Source organism: Sciurus carolinensis, chromosome 2 (genome assembly GCF_902686445.1).
Source record: "Sciurus carolinensis chromosome 2, mSciCar1.2, whole genome shotgun sequence".
NCBI classification, from domain to species: domain Eukaryota; kingdom Metazoa; phylum Chordata; class Mammalia; order Rodentia; family Sciuridae; genus Sciurus; species Sciurus carolinensis.
Window position 1 is genome coordinate 159,233,824 of NC_062214.1, and position 8,546 is coordinate 159,242,369.

General features: G+C 42.1%; 1 non-coding gene across 1 annotated transcript; it reads left to right on the top strand.

Annotated features, from left to right (window-relative positions):
• The first annotated feature begins 7,676 nt into the window (after positions 1-7,676).
• On the top strand, positions 7,677-7,783 carry LOC124978340 (U6 spliceosomal RNA). The gene has a single exon (XR_007107377.1). It is a non-coding gene; the product is annotated as a U6 spliceosomal RNA (small nuclear RNA).
• The last annotated feature ends 763 nt before the right edge of the window (positions 7,784-8,546 follow it).

Genomic DNA, 8,546 nt, shown 5'->3' on the forward strand with positions numbered 1-8,546 from the left:
ACTTAAGTGCATATTATTAAGTGAAGGAAGCCAATCTCAAAAGGCTACATGCTGCATGATTCCATTTGTATGACAGGAAAAAGGCAAAACTGCTGAGGAGCTAATAAAAAAATCAATGGTTGCCAGGAGGAGGGGGAATAGAGAGATGAATAGGTGGAGCACAGAGAATTTAAGGGGCAGTGAAAATACTCTGTGTGGTAGTATAATGTCGTTATACATTTGTCTAAACCAGTAAAATACATAACACCAAGAATGAACCCTAATGTAAACTATGGACTTCGTATGACAGCGATGTGTCAATGTAGGCTCATCAATTGTAGCAAATGTGCCATCTGGTGGGTGATGTCAATAATGGGGGAGGCTGTGCATATAGAAGGCCTGGGGGATACATGGGAAATCTCTGTGCCTTCCTCTCAATTTTGCTATAAGCCTTCAAGTGCTAAAATTCAACGTGTACTTTAAAAAGAAAAGTCCCCGTGCACATGGTCAAGAAACTTCCCCACTACATCAGGCTAAGTCATCCCACTCCCTCACGCATACCCAACTACCCTTAGCCCCTTAGTGAAACCCCCTTTGGTAACTTTTCATGCCCTTTTGACTTACCCAGTTTATTTATATCTGGGTATGTCTATTTAAGGGGGGAAAAATGCCCAACTGGGTAATTTTTCTTAATACTTCTTTGGACTTCTCAGACAGCCACTCTCCAAGATTCTGGCCCAGTCCCTAAACTTCCAGATTAACTCTTAGACTAGTGTCCATTCGTTAACTCTTCGGGAGCTAGAGGGAAAAATAAAAGGAATAGCTGGTCACTAGTGAGTTAATCACTCTCAGGGAGTTGGGCTTATAAACCTTTAAGGTCTACAGTTTAAGATGGTTATGTTCACAGGAAAAGCTTCCCTCCCTCCTCACCTTCCTCTTTCCCTCCCTCCCTTGTTTCCTTACCCCAAACCAACTTCATTAAGCATGCCACATGAAAAGACTTCATTCTTAGGGATCCTGTTAAAATGCCTTTTGCAGAAAACTGCCTTGAATGTGAGCTAGTTGACCTGAAAAGCAGCAGCTGTTCCGTGACCTGACAGTTTTATGGTTGGTGAGTTCACACTAAGAGCTGGGCCTTCCAAAGTCTGCCAGGGGCACTGCTAGCTACAGGGTCATGCAAAACCCTAGAGCACCCAACTCTCTGCTGAAGGATGAATGCGATGCTGAATGAATCCTCAGTCATAACCTGGGGAAATGACACCTCTAGGGCAACTGGCATTGGTTTGTCCCTCACTGGACTATGGCAAAGGACACCCTGACCCATCCTAAAACTACTTAGTCATTAAAGTGCCCAGCAGAGCAGACCACTCCCAAGTTCCAATCTGCCTGTTCCCTTCCCTTAAACCAACATCTGAGCAACACATGGGACCCAAGAACTCTGAGTTTCAGAGTTGTCACTACTGCTGTCAGACATGAGCAGTGACCCTAGCTCAGTCTCTCAAACATCTTTGCTTCCTATTTTGAAACTGGAGAGAGTAGTTCTAAAACTTTCCATCAGGATTCTGTAATCCTGCCTCTGAGGACCTCAGCCCATGGGCACTGGGGATTCCTAGCAGCCAACTTACATTATTAAACAAACTCTCCTGATTGCACTGTTTATCAGTGACAGCCAAGAAACTGAGCTTTTGCCTTGTCTGTTTGGGAAGGGGAAAGGTCAAAGGGCAATTGCTGAGAGCACACTGCATTTTAGCAGTAACAGAGCTCATCCCAGGGATTTCCTTTACTAGGTCGCTGTGGTAATGTGGCCTTGGGGCCCCATCCAGGATGCACCAAAGTCACATGCATTGATTTCATTGTAAAATCAATGCATATCATCAACATGATTTTCCCCATAAATGCCACTGTGGTGACCTAGGAAGAGAAAAGTTGGAAGAGGGGGAAGGAGCTAATCAACTAAATGGATGGGCCTCTGCTCTCTTCGCTAGAGTGCTTATGATTGCTGCACTTCAAAAGAACACTGTCAAGTGAAAATGCACCCCAGGGAGGAGACTCACAGACTGACTTGTAAGCATCCACTGATAAGAAACTTTTTGTCCTGAAACACAAGTTATTAAGAAGTATGACAGCTGCCCTCCAATACGTAAAGAGAGAGAAAACTCATTCTATATTTCACCGGAAGGCAGGGCTTCCACTAGCAGGGGGAAGTCACCAACAGATTGATTTCATTTTCCCCAACCCAGAGAGAACTTTCAAACTCCTGAAATTAACCAACAATTGAATGGGCAGACTCGGGTACTGAGCATCCACTTCCTTCAAGGTATTCAGACCTGTAGGCTGGATGCCCAAAGACAGGGTGGCCATCTGTCAAATTGGGGACATTGTCTGAAGTTCGGAACTTTGTGGTAGTTCAGATAGATGATTTTTTAGAAAAAACTTTTTATTTGGAAATAATTTCACACACACCAAAAAATTGCTTGTAGGTCAGAAGTCCGAATGGGTCTTACTGGGATAAATCCTGGGTGACAGGAGGGCTGCATTCCTTTCTGAAGATTCTAGGGGAGAATATGTTCCCCGTTTTCCAAGGCTACCTCTATTTCTTGGCTTGTGACCTCCTTTTCTCCATTTTCAAAGCCACCAATGACAGGTTGAGTTCTTCTCCTGGTGCAGTTCTTTGACCTTTCTCCCATTGTGATCTCTCTCTAACCACAGCCAGGGAATATTCATTTTTAAATACCTGTGTCATTAAATCGGATCCATCCAATAAACCAGGAAGACTCAGCCTATCTCAAAGTCATACCCTCCATCACATCTGCGAAGACCCTTTTGCCATGGAAAATAACTTATGTACAGGTTTGCAGGCATGGATATCTTTGAGAGGCCATTATTCTTCCTACTATAGAATGAAAGAGAGACCCAAGTCTTTACATTTTAAAAAGTCTCACTGAGCTAGAGGTAAAGTTAATAAAGAGAGATTCGGACTTAGAGAGTTTAGCCAGGTACAGCAGTGCATGCTCGCAATCCCGGTGGCCCAGGAGGCTAAGGCAGGAGAGTCAGGAGCTTAAAGCCAGACTCAGCAACTCTGCAAGGCCCTGTCTCTAAATAAAATATTTTTTTATAAGGGACTGGAACACCACTCTACATGATCTAATGCCCTGCTCCACATCGCCTTCCAAGTCTTCCCAGAGCCCTTTCTGTTCGGGCAATGAATACCAGCCACATAGCCTCCTGCTGTCTCCTGAACCTCAGAGCTGCTGCACCGTTCTTCCCGTAGGTATCTTCTGGCTCTCTTCTTCACCCCTGGTCTTCACGTAAGGAATCTTTTCTCACAGAAGGGCCTCAAGGCCTGTTCTGCTCCGGTCACCCCCCTTAAAGTTCTTCTACCTCAAAATCTTAATTGTTCATATCCATAACTATTTTTCTAGAAAATGTATCACTTTCCAATACATTAATACAACCTATTTATTTTATGTATTATCTGTCCACTCCCCATCCACATGAGAGTATAAGATACTCAAGGGCAGGTATTTTAACTACTTTGTTTGCAGAAATATCGAGTATTTGGAAAAAGTACCCAGTAAGTGTACATCCTCAGCACATATGTGTGAAAGGAATTCATGAATGCTTGAATAAATGAAGAGCAAACACTAATTTTACTTAAAGAGTGTGTGTGTGTGTGTGTGTGTGTGTGTGTGTGTGTGTGTAGGTGACTTATGGGAATGACAAAGATTATGGGGTGGAATAGTAAATCTCCAGGCTGCTTCTTGATTCTTTCACTACTACAGGATGTTTGTAGGACAGGGTCCCCCAAAGAAGGGGGATGGGAAGTGGGAGAGTGAGAATGAATGCCGTAGGGAGGAGAGAAGAGAGGGGAGGGAAGAGTGGGATGGAGGAAGAGACTTAGCTGGTGCTGTGGTTTGGACGAGTGTTTCAAGGGTCCGTGTTGAAGGCTTGTTGCCCAGGGTGGCAATACTGGGAGTGCTGTGGACCTAAATCCCCCGAAGGGGATTGTGGGACTCTGACCTGTCCTCTCTCTTTGCTTCCTAGTTGGAGATTTAAGTGGATTGCTCCACTGGGCACTCCTGCCATGCTGTGCGACCATCACAAGAGGCTCAAACCCACAGGCTGCCTGCTTTTGGACTTGAACCTCCAAAACAATAAACCAGGGTTAATCTCAATTTATTTCATAAGTAGCTTGCCTCGGGTATTTTATTAGCATGATGGGAAGCTGACCAATACATCTGACAACAGAAATATGACTGCCAACTGATAGAAACAAATATATTCAAAGGCCCTTTATGTCTTAGCATTTAACCCCTAGTAAATTCAAGTAAGTATTATACTCCTCGATACCTAACCCTTTATAAATGAATTCTATAAAGAATCATGCCCTAAAGCAATTCTAAATATCCTGCCAGTTCTCTTCCCAGTCTTCTTCCCCTGGGAAGAAGGAACAGAATTTGGAGCCCAACAGGAAGCTGTAAATCACTCTGACTTGGTACTCGATTATGCAAACTCAAGAGCTCGGAGAGTACGAGCCTTTTTCAAGGAAGAATTTTCCCCTCTCCTGGTTTCCATGAGGATCGAGGTAAGTGAATGCAAGGCAATTTCCCAGTCTTTCATAGAGCAGTGATGGGGATAGCCTCTCATTTCTCTTTCAATTAGTGCTATGGATGTGAGGTGTCCCCCAAAATCTCCTGTGTTACTTCAGGAATATTCAGAGACAAAGGGTTATGAGAGTTGTATCCTAATCTGTCCACCCTCGTTTGAATGGACTAACTAGGGGGGTAACTCCATGAGGTGTGGCTGGAGTAGGTGGGTCACTGGGAGTGAGTCCCAGAAGAGTGCTTCTTCCCGGCAGCCTCTACCTCTTCCTCTCTCTGTGCTTCCTGGCCAGCATGAACGTAGCAATGCTTCTCCTTTACACCCTGCCGCCATGTTTTTCTGCTTAATGTTGAGCCCAGAGTAAAGGAGTTGATCTACTATGGACGAAATCTCTGAAATTGTGAACCAAAGTAAACTTTCTCTCCCCTAAGTTATTATTGTCAGGTATTTTGGTCATAATAATGCAAAACTGACTAATACAAATAGAGATTCAAATATTTTTCAAATATACATACTTATTTTAAACTCTACTAATATAAAAACTTTAAATTTATATATGTTTAAACATACGGATATATGTTTAAATCTCACACATTTATGTATTTAGTTCAGGCCATAGGTTCTTGCATCCAGCTTCCCGCTCAGTTTCTTCCCTTGGAAGTCTAGTAGATTTCCCAAATCCAGCACTCCAAAACTGAACTAATCTTCTGTTTTAAACTCACTCCTGCTCTATCTACTCTTACATCTCAAATGGTAGCAACTTTGTCTCCTTCCCTTGTCACGCCACTCAGACCCACTCCTATAGCAACTCCTGCAGGCTTTCCCTTCAAAATTTGTGCAGAATATTACTCCGCCATAAAGAATGATAAAATTATGGCATTTGCAGGCAAATGGATGAAATTGGAGAATATCATGCTAAGTGAGATAAGCCAATCTCAAAAAACCAAAGGACGAATGATATCGCTAATAAGTGGATGATGACACATAATGGGGGGTGGGAGGGGTTAGTGTTAGGGTTAGGGTTAGGGTTAAGGAGGGGGGCAAGAATGGAGGAAGGAAGGACTGTATAGAGGGAAAAGAGGGGTGGGAGGGGTGGGGGGGAAGGAAAAAAATAACAATGAATCAAACACCATTACCCTATGTAAATGTATGATTACACAAATGGTATGCCTTTACGCCATGTACAAACAGAGAAACAACATGTATCCCCTTCGTTTACAATAAAAAAAAGACAAAGCAAACCAGATCATTAAAAATACAAAAAGATATTAAAAAAATTTTGTGCAGAATTTGATTTGTTCTCATAATCTCCACAGCTGCCACCCTGGTCAGCAAGTCATCATCCACCTCCTGGAGTTTTGCAATGGCCACTTTACTGATCCCCAGTTCCTTGGCACCCACAGTGTTCTCATCACAACAGCCAACACCATGCTTTCAAAATGTGTAGAAAGTCACATGACTCTGCCTGAACTCTCCAGAGGTTTCCCAGCTCGCTTAGAAGTAAATGCCACAGTTCTCACAATGGCTTCCTTGACCCTAATGACCTGGACACTGGCCCAGCCCCGTCACCCTCTGACCTCATCCCTACAAATCTCTCTCCTCCTCCCTTTGCTCCAGCCACACTGGCTTCCTTTTCTTCCTTGAACACACTGACCCACATCAGTCTTTGCACTTTCGTTTCCTTTGCCTGAGACACTCTTCTCTTAGACATCACATAACTTTCTCTGTCATCTCCTCCAGGTCTTTGTTCTAAATTAACTTCCTCAGTAATGACTTCCCCACCACCCAGTTCATAATTACAACTCACGCCCATCCCAGAACCCATTCTATTCTCTATATATTTCGCGTAACAAGGATCATTATGCGTTTTGCACATAATTTGTTAATTGTTTCCTAATCCAGTTCCATTCATTAGAATATAAGATCCTTGGAGTTAAAAAAATATATATTTGCCCGTTTTGTTCACTGAGTATTCATTCCCAGCACTTGGAACAAACTCTGACGTACTAAGGAATCTCATTAAACATTTGTTAAACTGAATAAATGGCTTCAGTATATCAGTCATTTCTTTGATCGGTCAAATATGAAAAAAGTACCCAGCAGCTTGGGAGGCTAAGGCAGGAGGATCAAGAGTTCAAAGCCAGTCTCAGCAATGGTGAGGTGCTAAGCAACTCAGTGAGATCCTGTCTCTAAATAAAATACAGAAGAGGGCTGGGGATGTGGCTCAGTAGTCAAGTGTCCCCGAGTTCAATCCCTGGTACCTCCCTCCCCCAAAAAATGAAAAAAAAAAAAAAAAATTGAAGGGTGTGGGCATGTAACCACGGTAGAGAATTTGCCTAGCATGCAAATGGCCCTGGGTTTGATCCCCAACACTCCCTACCCCCAATACAGAGGATATGAACAATGTGATTGAAGATGTTGACTCAATAATTGATTTTAAATGAAGATGTATTTGGAAAGATAAACCTCTCTATTCAAATGTTTAGGGTAGATTTCCTCAGCAGCAGTTATTGTGTGTTGTATAAATAATTTTTGTTGGGGGCCTTTCACGTGCATTGTAGGATGGAAGCAGCCTCGCTGCCTCTACAGATTTCATGTCAGTGCATCAATATTCTACTCCCCTAAACCGTGACAACCCAAAACAGTGGCAAGCGCCCTCGATGGTAAATCCTCCCAGGTGAGATCACGCAGCCACGGTTATTCCTAAAGTGAAGCCACACATCCACAAAAAGGACAAAATGTAGTAAGAAAAGTTTAAACAAAAAAGATCACAAAAAAGTCAATTGGGAGGAAGACCCTCCAAAAATATTGTGCTAAAAGTTAACCAAAACTACATTTAGTTCTATTTTATAGGATGGACAGACAAAACACAGGAACTTAGTTAAGTTTGATTTTCAGATAAAAGTTAAGCAATTTTTTTTTGTTTGTTTAAGTATGTTCCATGCAATATTTGGGACATAATTAAACTAAAATTTATCTGTTTTAAATTCTAATTTAACTGAGAATTTTACGTTTTTATTTGCTGAATCTGACTACTTCAATTTATAAAATAATGACTGTAGGTTTGCTACATGTAAAAATATAACCACCACACAGTGCTCACTTTGGCAGCACATATACTAAAATTGGAACGATACAGAGAAGATTAGTATGGCCCCTGCACAAGGACCATACGCAAATTCGTGAAGCGTTCCATATTTTTTTACTACAGGGATACAGCCACATCGATGTTCATAGCTGCTCAATTCACAATAGCCAGATTGTGGAACTAACCTAGATGTCCTTCAATTGATGAATGGATAAAGAAACTGTGGTATATATATACAATGGAATATTACTCAGTCACAAAGAATGATAAAATTATGGCATTTGCAGGCAAATGGATGAAATTGGAGAATATCATGCTAAGTGAGATAAGCCAATCTCAAAAAACCAAAGGATGAATGATCTCACTGTTAAGCGGATGATGACACATAATGGGGGGTGGGAGGCGTTAGTGTTAGGGTTAGGGTTAGGTTTAGGGTTAGGGTTAGGGAGGGGGGCAAGAATGGAGGAAGGAAGGACTGTATAGAGGGAAAAGAGGGGTGGGAGGGGTGGGAGGGGTGGGGGGGAAGGAAAAAAATAACAGAATGAATCAAACAACATTACCCTATGTAAATTTATGATTACACAAATGGTATGCCTTTACGCCATGTACAAACAGAGAAACAACATGTATCCCATTTGTTTACAATAAAAATAAATATATATATAACCACCATGCATAGAAAACAGCCCACTGCACTCTCAGCAAAGGAATCCTTGCCAACAACTTCATTTCTTAAAAAGAGAAATGACTAGAAATGAACCAAATGTTTAGCAACAACAAAACAAACTAGCAAACAACAAATAAGGCGAAGAAAATCAAATACCTAAATCTAAAGGAATTGCTCACAGCTAACATTCTTTGAAGGAGGAACCCTGCT